At 31.0% G+C, this 18,897-nt stretch overlaps 1 protein-coding gene across 1 annotated transcript in view; it reads right to left on the reverse strand.

The window, feature by feature from the left end:
- The window catches only part of LOC118183188 (zinc finger protein castor homolog 1-like), a 784,355-nt gene that overhangs the window by 542,245 nt on the left and 223,213 nt on the right, over positions 1–18,897 (reverse strand). The gene's annotated exons all lie outside the window — the stretch shown is intronic.

The following is an 18,897-nucleotide window of genomic DNA, read 5'->3' on the forward strand; positions in this document are numbered from 1 at the left end:
ATAAAACGTGCCTTTTCCTGTACTCAAAATTTTGAAATTTAGCATATTTCATTTTATTAAGCATTCAAAATTTTATAAATTTTCGTAGATTCGTAAATTTGTGCCAAAACGTGTCACTTGACAACAATTGTTGCAATCTCAAAATGTCGCAAATCTAAATTGGTACAATGCAGTTAGGGCCATTGTTAAAGAGGTACTTAATTTGCGTAATATGTTTGGAATACCTTCAACATACGTACTTCAATAAAATAATTTTAATTGCGAAATATATACGTACATAATAAATAACAGTTTGGATTTTAAAAATCAAGATTATGAATTATTAATAATGAGCAGTATGCTATGAAATTAATAAAATAATAAAAATCATAATAAATCATAATAGGGGTTAACAAAATTTATATAGTTAATAGATTAACATCAAATAGGAAGAACATACATCAAATTTGAAACAAGAACAAAACAACTCAATAAAAAATATTAAAAAAATGATATAACAAGCAGTTGAAATTTTTTTGTTTTTTACCAAGTATCAGCAGAAGAATTTTCAACACAGCCACGTTCCTGAATTATATCTGGATTCAAAAAGTAATTAAAGAGAAAGTGCCGATTAAAAAATAAATTAAATAAATTTATAAATTTGGAAAAAAATCTGAAAGGTTTCAAGATTTTACATTACATCCAAAGGGGCATCGTTTTTTTAACATTTTGTGTATTACCTTTATTTATTAAATATCATGTTCTTCGCACATAAAAAATAAAATTCAGTTCAAGAGCAATATCGCAAAATAATTTTAAATTGAGCATAACTTTATAAATTCCGAAACACATTCTCACGCGCTGGAGATAAAAATGTTTTTTCTGTACAGCTGGGCCATTGCTCGCTTTGAAATCCTGGAGATTTTTTAATCAAAAATTCGTTAAAGTTTTACAAAATATGAAATCGATCATGAAACGAATTCCAAATTTCAAATTTGGGCTTCCAGATGCCGATATTCGAAGTAGGATTACGTCATTCAAAATTGGATGGCTCTAGGTACCGTTATTTTATCACAATGCATACATACATTTATGTAGATGTATGATGAAACATACATAAATTTATGTAGATTCTTCATTATTTATATTTCTTCAAATATAATACAGGTCGATAATATTTGGTGGCAATAGTTTGAGAAGTAAAATGGACCTAGAGTGATTTGACGCAAAATCGCAAAACGAAAACAATAGTCCCTCAGGGACAAAGCCCCTTTGCACTAAAAATAATAATGTAAGTCCATTAAAAGTTTTAACACTAATAAAGAATGCAATAAAATGAAGTATAAAAACAAAGTTCTTTTATCAAAAATGTAGTAAATCATCAAGATATAATCTACTCCGACATGACCCTAAACAAATAATACTTAAAACATAAACAGCGAAAGATAAGATTTCTCGAAATTAGAAACAAGAAAAACCATCGAGCAAATTAAAAAGAATGGGTTAATTAAATGTTGGGGGAAAAATTAAACTGCTAAAAAACATTAAAAATAAAAAAAAATAAAAACCAACTATTGCAAATCAAAAGTAATTAAAATTTGTAATCAAAATTTATGGAAATAAACCAATTAATTCTAATAATTTATTTAAGTACCTTCTAACTATTAATTCCAATTAAATTATCAATTCTTCATATAAAGTGCGGCTCACACCATGTAATAAACCCGTCATTGCTGAAACGAAACCGTTCAAAAATTTGTAAGGATTTTTCTTTAAATTAACCTGTTATTAGATTTCGTTCTTTACTGCAACTTCTTTTCGTATTCCTGACCCAGCATACAAATTATTTGAGTTTATTTAAGCTGAGATTTTTGTATTTGAAAGAGATAGTGTTTCTAGCATTTTCGCTCTACGTGGTTAGTTTCTGCCAGCTGTAGCAGCTTTCATTATTTAGCTTTGCTCTCTCTCGCCGGCGATATTTTAAATCTGACACACCGGTAAATTTATTGAGCCATCTTTTAACTTAGTATTTAATTGTGTAGTCTTATATTATTACTAAGTGTTTAAATTTATTAATTGTTCTTATTTTAACTTCATTTCCACAAGCTGCGGTCATTGTAGCTCAAAGTCGTTCTTTTAAGTTCTGTTTGAATGAAAAGGCTGTTTTCTTAATATTTTGTCGTTCTGTCTCAGACAAAGCGATTACTCGCTTCAGGCCTCTTAGGGTTACAGAACTAAAAGAGCATTATCAGATCAAATGTAAGACTATAAATTAATATCTTGAAATATTGTTCATATATACACACACTACAGGGTAATCATAACATGGAAAATATTAGAATCCGGCTCATTCATCTCAGTTTAAATTATAATAAACTACCACAAGAATTAAAGCTTCGAAAGTAGCGTAAAATGACAGGATTCTTGAAGCACGAAGAGGAGATGAAATCTCAGAATCCGGATTCAAATTCACAACCTAGTATAACATCTCAAAGAACACTTTACCATTAAAAATTTCAAAAAAGTAAAGAATATGTAAAAAATTAAAAACTGAATTGTATTTTTTAGTTAGATTCCAGTTTAACATAAGTAACAGTTTTAAGTTAAACTGTTAGCAAGGTTTACAGTTTAAGAGCACTCCACAGAATGTGAAAAATCATATATTTAAAACGAACTGTTCAAAATAACAATGCCAGACAGCGAGGAAAAAATTTCTATAATGTTGTTCCACCATAAATAAACGCCATATGGAGACTTTGCACTGATTTATAAAAGAAAAGACTTCTATTATAGATTTAGTTGTGTATTGCTTTAACGAATCTCTTGCACATGAGGCATGCAGCGAATATCTCCCACAAGGAAAATGGCAACAATTTCTATTTTTGCAGAGTACAAAAGTCATATTGTAAAAACATTAACTTTCTTTTCAAAATGTTAATAAAGCCTGGATATTCTTAGAATTCGTCATGACACATGTATGCATGCAGTTGAAACAGATATTTTATTACTGTTACTTTCCGCCTGAAGAGAATAATTACCCAGCTCCGCAGTTTTTATTACATATTTTTGGTCGATTTTAAAGAAATTGCTGTGTTTGTGTTTCATCTTAAATTCTCCTTCTTCGGTACATTACCTGCTAATTTTGCAAGTTATTCATTCCCTTTTTATTTTGATTTCTTCTATTTATACATAAAAGGGTAAAGGCTAGAGTAAGGAACAGTTCATCTGCTTCGGGGACGAGAGGCTATTTTTACTGTTACAGAGGTTCTGTCTCAGTAATGTCACATCATGGTGTTTTACTTCAACTGAAAATTTAATCTAGGTCTTCTCGATGGCCTCAGATTAATATTCTGATTATTAAAATTATGGAGGCAACTATTAAACCTTCTTTAAAACATTTCATCTAAGTAACGAACTTCAGGATTACAGTCATAATTAATATTATTTGAGAATCGAGGATATAATTTGATACTATTTTGAATCGTCAATAGTTATTCATTTAATCTTGGGGATATAAGTCTTCTTACTTTATTTAATTATTTCAATATGGGGGACCATTATATTTTCTGTAGGTAAATATAAGGCACAGCAAAAATCTCCGCATTGCGTGGGAGTTAGAAAATATATATATTTTATCTTGTTTTATATATATGCATCAAATGTAAGTATAGGTAGCCAGCTCCTAATGGTACGTTCAAAGACTGACAAATTTATACGTCGCAGACTCGTGTTCGAATCCCTAAAAAGATAAAGTTGTTTTCAGCTGTGATATACTTACAGAATAAGGAAACTTAAAATTTATGCATCCAAACTTTTTTCTGGATAACTGGAAGGGTAAAAGGAAGTACGAGACCCCCAGCTTTTCGTCCCGCTACAGTGCTCTCAATCAGAATTGGGACAGCGCTTACAAATAGCTGTCGTGTATTTACAATTAATAAAATAATCAAATCCAGTCTGAAAATATGCATTTTGTAAGGATAACCACTGCTTGTTGCTGTATATGAGAAGTATATAAATGTGCTTCTCACTCTATTCGTTTAGATTTCGCAGAATATAAATGACACATTTATTTATTTAATTATTTATTTATTTATTTATTTAATTTAGAAGTTAACGGACGAGAAAATGAAAGCTCTTTTAATAAAGCGAAGATTTCAGCATTCATACGAAATTAACAAATAGTAATAACTTAAAAATATTGAAATAATATAAATAAATTTATCTTATTGACGTATGTATAAGACTTAAGACTGGTCAAAATCTGACAACATTTCGCGGGCCATTAGCGGGTATCAGGAAATGCCACGATCACAAGGAGATGAAAGGTGGGCGTTAAACTTTATCATGCAAATGTTCTACCGTTGGACTTCGTGACCTTTACATATTTAACTTTATTATTAGACTTTAGGAAGCGATTTACTACATTCGAAGTTTTTTTTTTTTTTTTTTTTTTAATATATAAAGTGATGAGTCAGGATAAATGAGTCATGGTGCATAAGCTGAAACTAGTTTCTAAGACGCCTTTATCTTTAGACGACTTTATCTTATTGACGTACCTAAGACTTAATAAGACTTTGACAAGAAACAACTAACTTTCCTTGGCTCTTGCATACGCAGATTCTCGTAAGTAAAATCGACAGTAAGAAATGAGTTACTTTTGCTTGGTTTGAAGTTATTTAAATAAATTTGAAAGGTCCGCCTTAAAGTAACAAGATTTTTGAACGTCTTAGAAACTAGTTTCAGCTTATGCACCATGACTCATTGATCCTGACTCATCACTTTATATATTAAAAAAAAAAAAAAAAAAAAAAACTTCGAATGTAGTAAATCGCTTCCTAAAGTCTAATAATAAAGTTAAATATGTAAAGGTCACGAAGTCCAACGGTAGAACATTTGCATGATAAAGTTTAACGCCCACCTTTCATCTCCTTGTGATCGTGGCATTTCCTGATACCCGCTAATGGCCCGCGAAATCTTGTCAGGTTTTGACCAGTCTTAAGGTTAAGTAAAAAAACTCTCATTGATGCGACGTGTTATGCATCGCCCATTCGACACGCTGTAAGATACTCAGAAAATTGGCCTGCACAATTCAGAAAAATATTAATCAACTCTAGGGGTTACAGTTGTGTTCCCCAGAGGTATACGGGATGTCAGATTCTCCCTTGTTGCTGAAAGAGCTTTACGCCTGAGTTAGAAAGGTCGATAGTTTAAAACCAGACGGTTCTTAAACCTCATAATCTTCGCAACAGTGTGATGGGCAATTACTGCTTCTTGAAGCATGGATGTCAGAACTTACAACTCTTGAAACCATATCGAAGAAAGAAGGATGTTAGATAGGTAATTTATTATGTAGCGCTCGAGGAGTATATCTAAGCACTAGATTGTATTTGCCTTATATGAAAGATGCCTTCATAGAAGAATATTTTCGGAAAAATTGTCTCCTATTACATTAATTATATTATATGGAATTCGTTAAAAAATTCACATTAAAAAGTGGAAATTTTGAAAGGATTTGTGATACTAACAGTTATACATTGAAAGGCATTCCTTTCGTATGACTATGTGATCCAGTACACACTCACACAAGACATGTTTTATCATGAATTAATTAACATAAACATTTTGCAAAAATTTGTTCTTGTGTTAAATTATGATACACACAAAAACTCGCTAATTCATGTAGAGCCAAATCCATACCATATTGAACCCTAATTTGCAGTCTGCCCGCATTAAGTAACTTTATTTTTTAGATAATTTAAAAAAATTCTCATATAATACAATAAATACACGGTAATTTTACCGCATAATCATCTTCTCTGCGAAGAAATAAATTTTTAAATAAAAACATGTTTATAATGTATAAATAAAAATAGCAACGGTCAATAGCAAATTTCTCTGTGGATAAAAATCATTTGTAAAGCCCACCAGCGGCCGAGCGGTAAAGTCGCTGAACAGTGGTACTTCGGTCCGAGGTTGGAATCCCGCGAACGGGTTGGCTGCATGGACGTTTTCGTGGTTTTCCCCATGTGTAACGTGTATACGAGTCAGTTTCCATTAGAAAGTCCTCCACGAAGGCATCCCTCCCCTTAGGAAGATAGCCCTAGTGTGCTTTGCCATAATTAAATAAACCAAACTAAACCAACCATTTGTGAAGAAACGTTGTTTGTTTAGAAAGCTTCTTTACAAAAAAATTATATAATAGTTCTCCATCTCTTATAATACCTTACTAATATTTTAGCAATAACAGAAGGACATGTGATCAAAGGTGAGTAGAACATGTAATATCAAACATAAATATAATTATTCTGCAAAATTGATCTTAAAAGACTTACCAGAAATCTTAAAAATTTAAATATAAAAGGACCACGTAATTTAGACCAAAGTAGAATAATTCTTTCTTTTTTTTAATAAGAATCAGTGCGTTTCAGTTAGAAAATTTCAAATTCATTAATTTTATTTCTCAAAGTATCTCATTATTTCGTGTTCCTAGACTGTTTGTCCACCTGGAAACCTCTCAGACTGCGGGAACTTCCGCTTTCTTTCTTCGTTATACTACTTTGGTTAACAGGATGCCTAAAGCTAGTAAAGAAAATGTGAAATTCCATGGGATGAATAAAAAGACAAGAAAAAAAAATATCTCGTCGCATCAGCGTTAAAGCTTTCAAATTTTTTTATTAAGAAACCAATAAATACCCGTTTAAATTATGATACTATGATTCTCGATGATTCTTCTCTTGAAAATTGCTAGAATTGCATAAAATATTATCTAATAAATGAATATAACTAGTTACTGATATTAATGCATCATTTTTAAATAAATAAGATTAACTACCTTAAAACGATAGAAATATAATCCGCAGATAATATGCATATCTTGACTGATTTTCGAATATGATTTTAACATTTAAAGAAATGAAAAGAGCGGAATGCTTTGCAAACATTTTAAACGCTGGTATGTGCAATGATATCAGCAAGTACCAATCGAAAGTTTTATCTATTTATTTTTGGCTATTAATTTCGTTTTAGCATTTTGCGTTGAATCACTAGAAAAGGCGTATCACTTTTCAAATTGTTGTCACCAAATAACATAATTCTCTACCAAATATGGGCATATGGAAGCCCTAATTTGGAATTTGTTTTACTATCGATTTCATATTTTTTAACACTTTAACGAATTTTTGATTAACAAACTCAGCGATTTCAAAGCGAGCAATGGCAACACTCTACAGGGAAAAAAATATCTCCAGTGCGCGAAACTGTTTATCGGAAATTCTAAAGATATGCTCATTTTTAAATTATTTTGCGATATTGCTGTTGAATTGAATTTTATGGATTGGATTATTGAATTATGGCAAAGTACACAAGGGCTATCTGCCTAAAGGGAGGGAAGCCTTCGTGGAGGACTTTCTAAAGAAACTGGCTCGTATACACGTTACACATGGGGAAAACCACGAAAGCGGCCATGCAGCCAGTCCGATCGCGGGATTCGAACCTCAGACCGAACTACCGGTGTTCAGCGTCTTTACCGCTCAGCCGCTGGTGGACCCGAATTTTATGGCTGAAGTGCGAAGAATATGCTATTGAATAAATAAAGGTAACACACAGAACGTTAATAAAGCGATCCTTTGGGCGTAATGTAAAATCTGCAAGATTTAAGATTTTTTTAAAATAATTTTAAATAGTTCATACATTTGATGCTATTTAAAATCTCATAAATCTGCCTCACACTCCTTATTTCAAAAGCTAACTAAATTATCTGCGGAACTCATTGTTCGGCGGCCTACCAGCGGCCGAGCGGTAACGTCGCTGAACACTGGTAGTGTTCGGTCCGAGGTTCGAATCCCGCGAACGGGCTGGCTGCATGGGCGTTTTCGTGGTTTTCCCCATGTGTAACGTGTATACGAGCCAGTTTCCCTTAGAAAGCCCTCCACGAAGGCATCCCTCATCTTAGGCAGATAGCCCTCGAGACTTTGCCATAATCACACACACACACATTGTTCGGCAATGTCAAGTAAATCGAAATATGTACTACAGAAACATACTAAAAATATTTATATCATGAAATTGCTAATGATGCTTGATTGTAAAGAATAACAAATCGGCTTAATATTAAGAAAGAACGTGCAATATTCTCGTATCTAATATTTAGTACTGGAAAGCTGATTTCATTTAAAAAGTTTTCAACCTCCGCACCATGAAGAATATTAATACACTTTTTAGATTTCTTTAAAAGAAGTCCTTAGTAGAAAATTAACTAAATGTGTTGCTTGAGAAATAATAAAGAGTTTTAATTAAAAATAAAAATTACGCCATCATGTTCTCCATGTCCTTGGTTTTAAAATTTACATTTATGCTCCGCCGCTATATTTTTATCTTGTGTCAAACAATGACAATTCCTAAAAACAGCAATAAAGGAAAAATGCTCAAGGAAACTGTAGACTGATTTGAAATATCGCGTTTTTTGAAAAAAAAAAAAAAAAGAAAGAAAAGAAAAGAAAAGAAATCTAGCAGGGAGTCTCTTGAATACAAAATCTTAAGTAAACAGTCTTCTGGCGTTATGAAGGTTAGCATTTTGTGCAGATAAATAATTACAGAAATTCCTGGAAAGATGTAAGGTTGTAAATCATAAGTGAAAACGCTATAAATTCGAAACTTTTATAAGAGAAGAGTAAGAGATTGTTTGAAGGTGAACTTAAAAGAAAATTGAGTGAAGCCACACCCAAGCATCATTAACGTTGGTAAGCTTTGAAATTTTTGCGAAGGATAAAACAAGTTTTAATAAATTTTCCTGGACACTCTGCGAGGAAACTTTGCGCGTCATATTTCCAGAACAGAGGTCACAAAAGTTTTCCCACAGCCATAAAATTCTTAGTTTATTTTCAGTCACTCCTCTTTATTTTAGAATATAGAAAAGGAAGTCATTTGTGACTTTAAATCCAAATAGCTACTTTCTTTAATGATATAGTACTTTCCAGCATAATTTTTCATACAAGCTTTACCATTTATTACTAATCAAAAATAAAGTTGTGAAAAGTACAATGAAAGAATTTCAGAACCAGATTATACTGCTATTCTTTTTTCCTTTTTTAATAGCATACCTTCATTATTGATTTTGTACGGTATATTTAAGTTTTAAATTTTAGAATAATTATATTTAGACTAATTTGCAATTTTTCTCAGAAGATAGTATGTTAAGTAATCTGCATTTTAATTTAGAAGGAAGTCAAACAACAAAAATCAGCGTTATATTTTCAAATTTAATATAACGCTGATTTTTGTTGTTTGACTTCTAAATTAATATTTGTTCGGCGTGTTATTGTATCTTAATTAATCTGTATTTGTTCGGTGTGCATATTCTAAAAATAAAAATTTAATGATTGACTGTTAATATATATAAGAATCGAACAGAAACGAACTAAATTGAATCGAGAATTACTAATGGGTATTTGCACCATTGTTATTAACAGCAGGGAAGTCTAGGCCCATCAGTGTACTTTTGTAGAATCCGATCGCATCACTTTTTAGCAAGATGGAACGCTGCTGTACATTGCAAAGATTATGATGCTCGAATTGAAATATTTCTCATACAGGCTTTCATCATATGATGCAAATGCACACCAAGTTGATTATTCTAACGTTTGTGTTTGGTTCTGGGCAAGAACACAGTGAATTTTAAATGAAGATTCCTCACTCCCAGTTTCAAGATTCCATACTTCAAGTGCGTACGTTCACCACTGCGTGAATTATTAATGTCTCAGGATGGGAATTATTAATGTCTCAGGATGGAAATTATTAATGTCTCAGGATGGAAATTATTAATGTCTCAGGATGGGAATTATTAATGTCTCAGGATGGGAATTATTAATGTCTCAGGATGGGAATTATTAATGTCTCAGGATTTATGTTAATAGTAAATATTGAAACAAGTAATCGTTATTAATTGACTTTTCAAGTGGAACATATCAGTTTCCTATTAATTCGCATTAACTAATAGAAGCGAACGTGTTTCGTCCTTTTCCTGTGCAAGAGCTAGTTATAAAAACCAAACTAAGTCTCAAAAGGTAGCCAAAATTCATTCATTGTTCAAATCAAGAACAAAACTTCAGTAAAAATTTAAGCAAAGATTAAAAAAATAGTCAGAATTGATCCATAGTTCAAGCCAAGAACAAAACTTAAATATTCTTGAACAAGAAGGCCATTTCCCGACACATTCGCTGCTTCTCATATTTAAACAATTGAACAATTAAAAATAATCTAAATAATAAATAAAAAAATAAGAATCTTTGAAATCAACAAATAGTATGTGAATAAGGCCAGAAATGAATTAAATTTTAACTTACATGTTTGCTAAATTTAAGTGAACAGCAAAACGATAGCGTTGTGCGATGCTTGCTGCAAAGGAACATTTTTTTCTTGACTTGAACTATGAATCAATTTTAACTACTTTTTAAATCTTTACTTAAATTTTTACTGAAGTCTTGTTCTTAATTAATCTGTTGTTAATTTAGAAAGATCAAAAGGTGTATTGTACGAGGTACAAATATGGCAAAAAACTTCGGCGAAAACCTAAAACTTAAAGAAGCAATAAAAATTAACCGATGAAAAGTAAATAAATGGTTAAAAATTAAAATGATTAATCTCCTCCCCCCTCTATTTAATGTTTCAAACAGAACTTGTCAAGAGGTGAGTAATTGAAACATTAAACCTGACTGATTTACAAACACACATACATACATGTAAATACGTAAGATAATAATAAGCAAAATAAACTATCTATAATCTGTAATAACACTTTAAGTTTTCTATTTAATTGGATGATTTTCCCTTGCTAACCTAAAGATAATAATATGCTTATAATAAATATTTCTAAACTGTTATATTTCTAAATTAATCCCTATCACGATTTTTATATAATGCTTCAGGATACCTGCGAATTTTGAGAAAATTAAAATCTGCGAACTTTGCAAAATTACCCAATAGAAATGAAGTGAAATCAAAGATATATTATTCTTAATCTAACCTTCAAAGTATAATCTATGCATTTCTTCTCCATTTTCTCTCCTGCTAATTTCTTATTAGTTGCTGATCTTTCTTATTTTAAGTGTATTATGAAAATTTTAAAAAATACAATTGTATTTATTAAATACTGTGTACGCAGATTGGGATAATTTAGCACACATCTTTAAAAATGCTTTATCACGCGGAAAGAAGTGCTCAACCTACCACAATTTTAGCTCTTTCTTTATGAATTGGTTTTCATCTCTAAAATCTAATATATAATATATAAGATCTAATATATAAGATATAAAAATACGACAGAAATTTATTAACAAATTAAACTTAGTCGGAAGAAACTGACAACATACCTTTAAATTTCTAATTTTCAACTAAAGCACAACTACATCAAGGCAATGCAATTTATGCAATTTCCATGCAATAACCGCATTGCTGTAGACTTTTGTCGGATCGCAGCTCAGGATTAAAACAAAGACTTTCCGAGGTTATTAAAAATAGAACTGAAACTAACTATGCATCCTCTTTCGTTGCTTTACCTTCCTGCTCACAATGTGTCGCTTAGCCTATTTTCTATTATTTAAGATGTAACTGCGCATCTAAAATTGTGGCACGCGTTTAGCACTCCTACCAGTTAAGAAGTAATGTGCTAAGAGTTTTGTCATCCAAAAATAAATTATGCTTAACTGCCATGCTGGTCGTGCTTCTTTCAAAATGCCGTCCGGTTATCCAACTACACCGCAATTTCCAATCATCTAAGCAGTAGTTTCCTCCGGTCATAACATAAAACTGATTGGTTTCAAAGTTATATCGACACAACAGCAAAAGTTATTACATATACATTACATTAGTATATACAATTATATTATTTGTTATTATATACAAAGTTATTACAGGTACGAGTGAAGTGCCTAGTGAATTGTGGCCACAAAATGAGAATTTAAATAAAAAAAGGAATTTAGTCCAGCTCGACTGCTTCTTCTTCAAAAGGGTGGACGCTCTAAGCATCAAAGTACCTACGCAATTAGTATTTCTACGCACCTACGTATCAGCGTTCGTATTTTAGTGCTTCCAAAAGTGTTCTGCCATTACATTTTTCGGCCATTTCTAATTATGAAAAATTCTACACGAGTTTAAGCTATGTTCACAGTGAATCATGGGAAAAGTCCTTTTTCATTGGAAATTTTAATGCAAGTTTGTACCGCATTCACGATCAAATCATTCATGTCCGTGTCATCGAACCACAGTTTCATTACATATATATATATATATATATATATATATGTATATATAAACTATGATCAATATTCTGAGCAATTTCAAAATTATTAAATTAAAAATATCAAAATAAAATAGTCATTTACTGTATTCTTACTTTAATTCACTTTTAGAGCTGTGGGCAGGGTTACAAATTTAAAGAGCATAAATGCGCACAACAAACTTAGAAACAGACTTAAACGCAGAGCGTTTTTCTACTTTAAGAAATAATTACTTTTTCGTAATTCAAATAGTATCGTATTTTGAGTATTTTTTACTGTGGACTGTCGTTTCATCCTTACCAGAGAATTTTTGTTGAATTTCTACATTCAAGCGTCACTATTAATTCGAAACAGTGTTTTCTCTTTTATCGCTAAATAAATAACCCGAAAGGATTATTTTCTTCTTCTTCATGCAAATGCATCTTAGCGGCTGCTTTCAGAGGCCATGTGTCGAAAGATGTTGTCCGAGATGCGCCTCATCTGCAGGAAGTCCACCTGAAAATGTGGGCATTTTCTGTCTAAATATAGGCTCTTCAGAAGACTAAATAAATAATCTGTTTTCGCCTTTCTGCGGTTTCCCATAAATCATGCAGAAGTGTTACATATTACATCAGTTTCTTGTTTCGAAGCAGAAGTATGAATAACGATTATTTATAATAATTTATGTGCTGCAGTTACGTTTCTGGCCTTCAGAATATATATTTAAACATGGAATACCATTCTACTTAAACGACTTAAAATACAGTTAAACGGAAATGGAGGGAATTAACATTGAATCCCTGAATCCAAATTATAAGTATACATAATTTATTTTTTAATTTTCGCATTGTTTCCTTTATTAGAGATAAATATATATTTTATAATGAAAATAGGTGATATAATAAAAGAAATGATTGTGAAATATCTGTCCAGGAGATAACTTTCAAGTATTCGTACTTCCATTCTCGTTAAAGTTCGGTGAGATAAGCTTCTCATAAGCGTTATGAGATTCAATCATCATTTTATGTAATATAGCCATATGACTGTATTATAGCACATATGTTTGCTTAACAATTTTGGAAATGCATACTGCATTTATATTTAGCTGACGAATATAATCACAATTGATAGATATATAATTATTAAATAAAATAGAGTTATTCAAAGTGATTCCGCTTTAAGAAGTTACAATAAACATAAGTTTAAAGGCAGTGTGTTATGTTTTTCAATAAAAGGAAAATCATAAAACCTTTTTTATTATTCAAAGGAATGACGACGGAAATGTAATTGTTTTTAACCAGACAAAATTCAGCCTTAGATTTAAGCTAGTTTTACAGAAAAACTTCATGCATTTCGTGAAAATATCTTAAAATTGATAATCAGTACCAGAAGAAGATATTTTAGCGCTAAGGATAGAACTCGGCTCTGGTATCTTTTAAATTTTAGAAAGGGCCGCTTAATGTGATCGTGCTTAATGTTATTATTCGGATATTAATATCGAAGTGGCGTAGTCCCCCATTTGTATACGAAAAAATGGAAAATACATGGTGTGGTCTTCTTATTGTGGTCAAAATTCTGTTAATAGTATCAAAATATTGCATACTAGATTTTTTAAAACTGAAAAAAAAAAAAAAAAAAAAAAAAAAAAAAAAAAAAAAAAAAATGCAAAATGCGGAAAATAAAAGATAAAAATATAAAATCGCAAAATACAGTCAAAATAGGGTATAGGAATTGTCAAATGGCAGAGATATGTCGCCAAGTAAGGGATTAAGTTTTCAAGCAGCTTGGTTTTGATTTAAGATTACCATGTGAAAAGAATCGTTTTCCCACGGAGATCGACTGTATTAATCAGAATTAGCGAATAACGGAACGGAATTCTAGACGACCTTGCTTTTCACCGCCAAAATATTTGAACACTTCAAGTTGCAGTATCAATGACAGAAGAAGCTATTTGCCTGTCGTTTTGTGAAACAAATCAAAAAACATATTGTGATAAACTTTCTGAAGAAGTAAATGATGAAATTGGTAAATTTCCTACAGATGCTGAGATGAGGGATGCCTTACGAATATTAGTTTTTGTATTAAAGTAGTTAAATTCTCATTGCTTTATCTTATCTTTCGGTTAATGTTATCAAAATAGTTCTGGATAAACATGATCACGTTATGCGATGTATATTGTAGTAGCATCAGGAAGACAGCATTTTTAAATTAAAGTTTTTGATACATCGGGCATCTTCTAAAGTCTAGCACTCCGGAAGTCCGCTATATAACTGGTTTTTAATCCGGCAGTGTTTAATAACAGGAACGTTCGTAGTATTTTCGTATGATTTTTGTTTTTCTTCAAAATATTGAAGAAATCTAAATATTATTGAGATGAAATTTGTACCTCTGAGTGCGGAATTGCGAAAATAAATCAGATATCGTTATATATATTCCAGAAGAAACAAAAGTCATTCTGCTTCATTTAAGTCCTAACTCGTAAAACCAAACCAAAGTTTTCAGTTTTTTTCTCTAACATTACTTTCATATCCATTCACGTCATCGTTCTCATTTAAGTAAAGTTGTTATTATTTTCATTCTCTTCACTTTCATCAAATCTTTTCCTAGATAAATTTAATTTATTGAAATCTTTTCCTTCGTTATCAGCATTTATAATAGCTTCTAAAGTAAAATAAAATGTAATATAATGTTTTAAGATTATTAAAATGCAATTTTATATAAAAAATTTTATTTCGAATATTTCTAATTTTTTTAATAAATCCTGCATTTTTTAGGAAATTTTTTCCAAATTTTGACCACTAATTATATAATAACAATCGTAATAATCTGATTGTCGCAGAAGCCTCTTATAATATTAGGTATGTTAGCGAGCACGATTATTTCATAACACAGGCAATCTTAGCATTGCTCTGATTTACGAAGCCGTAAACAAAACAAAAAAGTTTCTTTATTTCCAAAATAAGCGGAAAAAAATCTAAGATTACTGCGATTATCTTAACTGAATGGTGATTTTAATAAAATTATTCAATGGAAAAAGTTACTAATGCTTCCTCCCTCCCCCGTCGTTTAGAAAGGTTTGTGTAAGCATTAGAAATCCTATTACCATCATTATAATTTACAGGTAAAAGAGGAAAAACATCTAATATTAATATTTATTGAATAAAAGTGATTTGAATTACAATTATTATTGCTAAAAATTTAAAATAACGTTATGAAGTTGCGATTTCTGATGTTAATATTAACAGTGAAGCTTACGGTAATCCATAAATCAGTAACGTCTTTTCAAAGTAATTTGTGAAACGAAAAGAATTATTAAAAGTTATTTTCCCCGTATTTAAATTCATTTTAAATTTTTAAAGAAATTTCAAATGCTTCAGTACAAAAATAGTAGAATAAAATGGAATAAAAATTATGAATAACACTCAAAAGTCGTTAAAATAGAATCTAGCAATATTGGTTGCAAAATAGTTTAAGCACTTTCAATTAAGAAAATTATACATGCTCCAACAACAGTACAATATGAATTAAAGCTGTTATTACAGTTTCCTAAGACAAATACAGAGTAACCTGCTTGATGGAATATCGGTTTGGAGAACAGAACTCCACCTAACAGAATATGCTTTAATTATCCGAAACCATAGCAACTTATGTCTGAGAAATGATTCCTTATTTCATAGAACGCGACCATTAACGAAATCCCGGAAACATGAATAATTTTAGCAAACGAGCAAAATTCTCAAATTATTTTCTATTGAATTTTCCGTGGATTTGGCGAAGATATGAGGAAGTAAACCTATGCATAAAGCCTTTTTATTTATCAAATAGCCTGGAAAATTTTCTAGAATTATATTGCACAGAGATTGTTTTCTCTTATTTGTCTTTCGTGCTGTTTCTTAATTTTCTCTTTAATGGCGGTCACAAATCGACATAGACTTTGAGCACTACTAAGGCCTGAAACGGTGGCCACTTTATTATGGAGGCACCTAATAGTTGAGCTACCTTTGCCTTCTATGAAGGGACAGACAATTTACATCCCTGCCTTTTCCGGGGATTCGAACACGGACCATCCGGCCCGGCAGTCAGAGTCATTAACCAATTTCTTGTCTGGCAGCTGTCTTTTGTGATCAAAATTTACAGATATGCCATGCTAATTTTATCATTTTTAGATTTTTGCATCCGAATCCATTTTCTTTGTTTGTTTGTTATGATAAGATATTTTAAATAAAAGTCCTGTTAGACCCAATCCAACAGCGAAGAACTTGCTTAGGTTAGGTTAGGTTAAATTAATTGATTATGGCAAAGGAAATCGGAGGCTATGGGAAACATGTTACACATCGGTAAAATCAAGAAAACGCCTATGCAGACAGCCTGTTCGCAGAGATTCGAACCTGAGTCGACTTACTAGTGTTCTAGCAATTTTACCGCTCGGCCGCTGGTGTTCTCCAGCAGCGAAGGCAGTATCGAAGAAAAAATATTCAACAGTTTTATAAATATAATAACGATTTAAAAGATTGTGTCCCGTTATATTATAGTTAATGCTTCCGATGTGAAACTGGTTACAAATATTAAGTTTCTTAGTCACAGACGCTTCTCGGAAAGTCAATTCATTACAGATACAACACTTACTCAATTAGAAAATAAATTATTTTTTTTTATTGATTTAGGGGGGATAACTGCTCTCCTCTCCCCTAAAAATCAGCTAAATATAAAATTTGCTCAACGATTTCGATTTTAATACGCATGGGGATGACATTTAATTACAATTATAGGCTCTAACTAAATGAAATTTTATAATCAATGAAAATTTACCAAAATAACTGCGCTTATAAAATCTTAACTGTAGTAATGGTAGTTATTTAGTTATGAATATTAGCTAATCTGAGTAAGTTAAGTAATATAAATATAATATAGAAAATCATTGAATCATTAGAAATTTATTTACGGTTTCAAGTAGCTGGAATATTTATATCTTTATTGTTAATTTTCCAGATAATAAAATATTACTCCTATTAATAGTTTTCGGGTCAGAATAATTTTCAGGGTCAAAGATCAAAATGCTTATCTATTTTATATTAAGAGAGTTTGAGTGTATGCACTGAATTTGATTACTCATAATTTAATGGCTACTTGAACAATGTTTTCTCTAGTAATATTCAAATACTTTCTACAATAAAAATTACTTTACGAAGTCTTTATCAATTCTCACATTTCCTGATTAATCATTATCACATTTTTTTAACTGTCTACAGTCGACAACTCCTGGAAATGGAGGAAATACATGAGGAACATGTGACTCACAAATTATGGTTACAAGCGTTAATTCACACATTCAAGAAAATTTTGATTTCCGCTGTAAGCCTAACAGGAAGAATGTAAAACTCAACTGGCATCGGAACCAAGATTTATTAATAAAAATCACTTAGGTGCATTATTCAGAGAGTTAAAGTGGTGGACAAAGAGTAAGAACGCGTGATCTATTCAAAAGGGTATAAAAGTAATGAATTCTTTCTTTTCTTTTCTCTCTTTCACTACATCCTAATTCGAAGCTTTGCATCACCTTACATTTTTAAGCATTTGTTAAAAACTAAATAAATAAAAAGGGAGAGCAAGAGGTCGGATCCAATCGAAAACAAAGCAAGAGATCTAATTCGTGCACTACGACTTTCGTTCGTCGGTCGGAGGGTGTACCACAGGTTTCATAAAACATTCCCTCTACGTAAGGCGTGACAACCGGATATTAATTCCCTCTTTTAGGCGCAGTGCTTTGATTCAGAAAATGCAAATTTATGCCAGCTCCATTTCCTTGAAATTCGGAATACTTCTCGCAAGCAACAGTAATTGATTTGCTTGATGACAGCCACTGTCTCTTTGTGATTCATTCCGCCTTTATTCATTTATAACAACTTAGTTGGCATTTAGTAACGGCGAGTATATAAGTTAAATACAGATCGAAGATGGTAGTATTTTAACATTGAGATTCAATTTACAATTCAAACCAGAATATTTATTCCAGAATATGAGTCTTTAAAGCAGTGGGAAAGATGCATTTAAGACAGAGCTTAAATTCCGCCGGAGCCCGGCTCAGGCTCCGGTGCGCTCTACATAGAATTATGATTTATCTCATGAACTTCTTTTGTATAACTGAACAAAAATTCCAGAAGAAATATGATCTTGAAAATTTCATTTTTTGCAATAAAATTATATTAAAAATCGCTTATTAAATTTTAGTTTGTCTTTACATTTTATTTAATTTAAATTATTTAATTACTTTAATCTTTCATTATTTAAATAAATAATAATTAATTGATTTTATTTGATTAAATAATAATTATTAATCAAATAATAATTGATAAACCCCCAATTATTAATATTAGTTAAATTATTATTAATTAATTTGACAATAATTAACTGTTTAATTTTAAAATTATTAATGATTTTAATAGTCATTTTATTTATTTATTTGCTTTTGTTCCTCTTTGGTGACGGTCTTCCATAGGGCTCCGGCACTTCTAATTTTATAATTAAGCTTTGATTTAAGAGACCCTTCTAGTTACTTGAGAAAATATCTCTTACAGTTGCGACTGTTATAGTGATGATAAATGGTAAGAAAGTAATATATTTTAAACATTCTAATGCATTAAAAATGAAGGAAATATAGTAAAATAAA

The sequence above is a fragment of the Stegodyphus dumicola genome, chromosome X1 (assembly GCF_044657685.1).
Source record: "Stegodyphus dumicola isolate Sdum_Otavi_A_Nest chromosome X1, ASM4465768v1".
NCBI classification, from domain to species: domain Eukaryota; kingdom Metazoa; phylum Arthropoda; class Arachnida; order Araneae; family Eresidae; genus Stegodyphus; species Stegodyphus dumicola.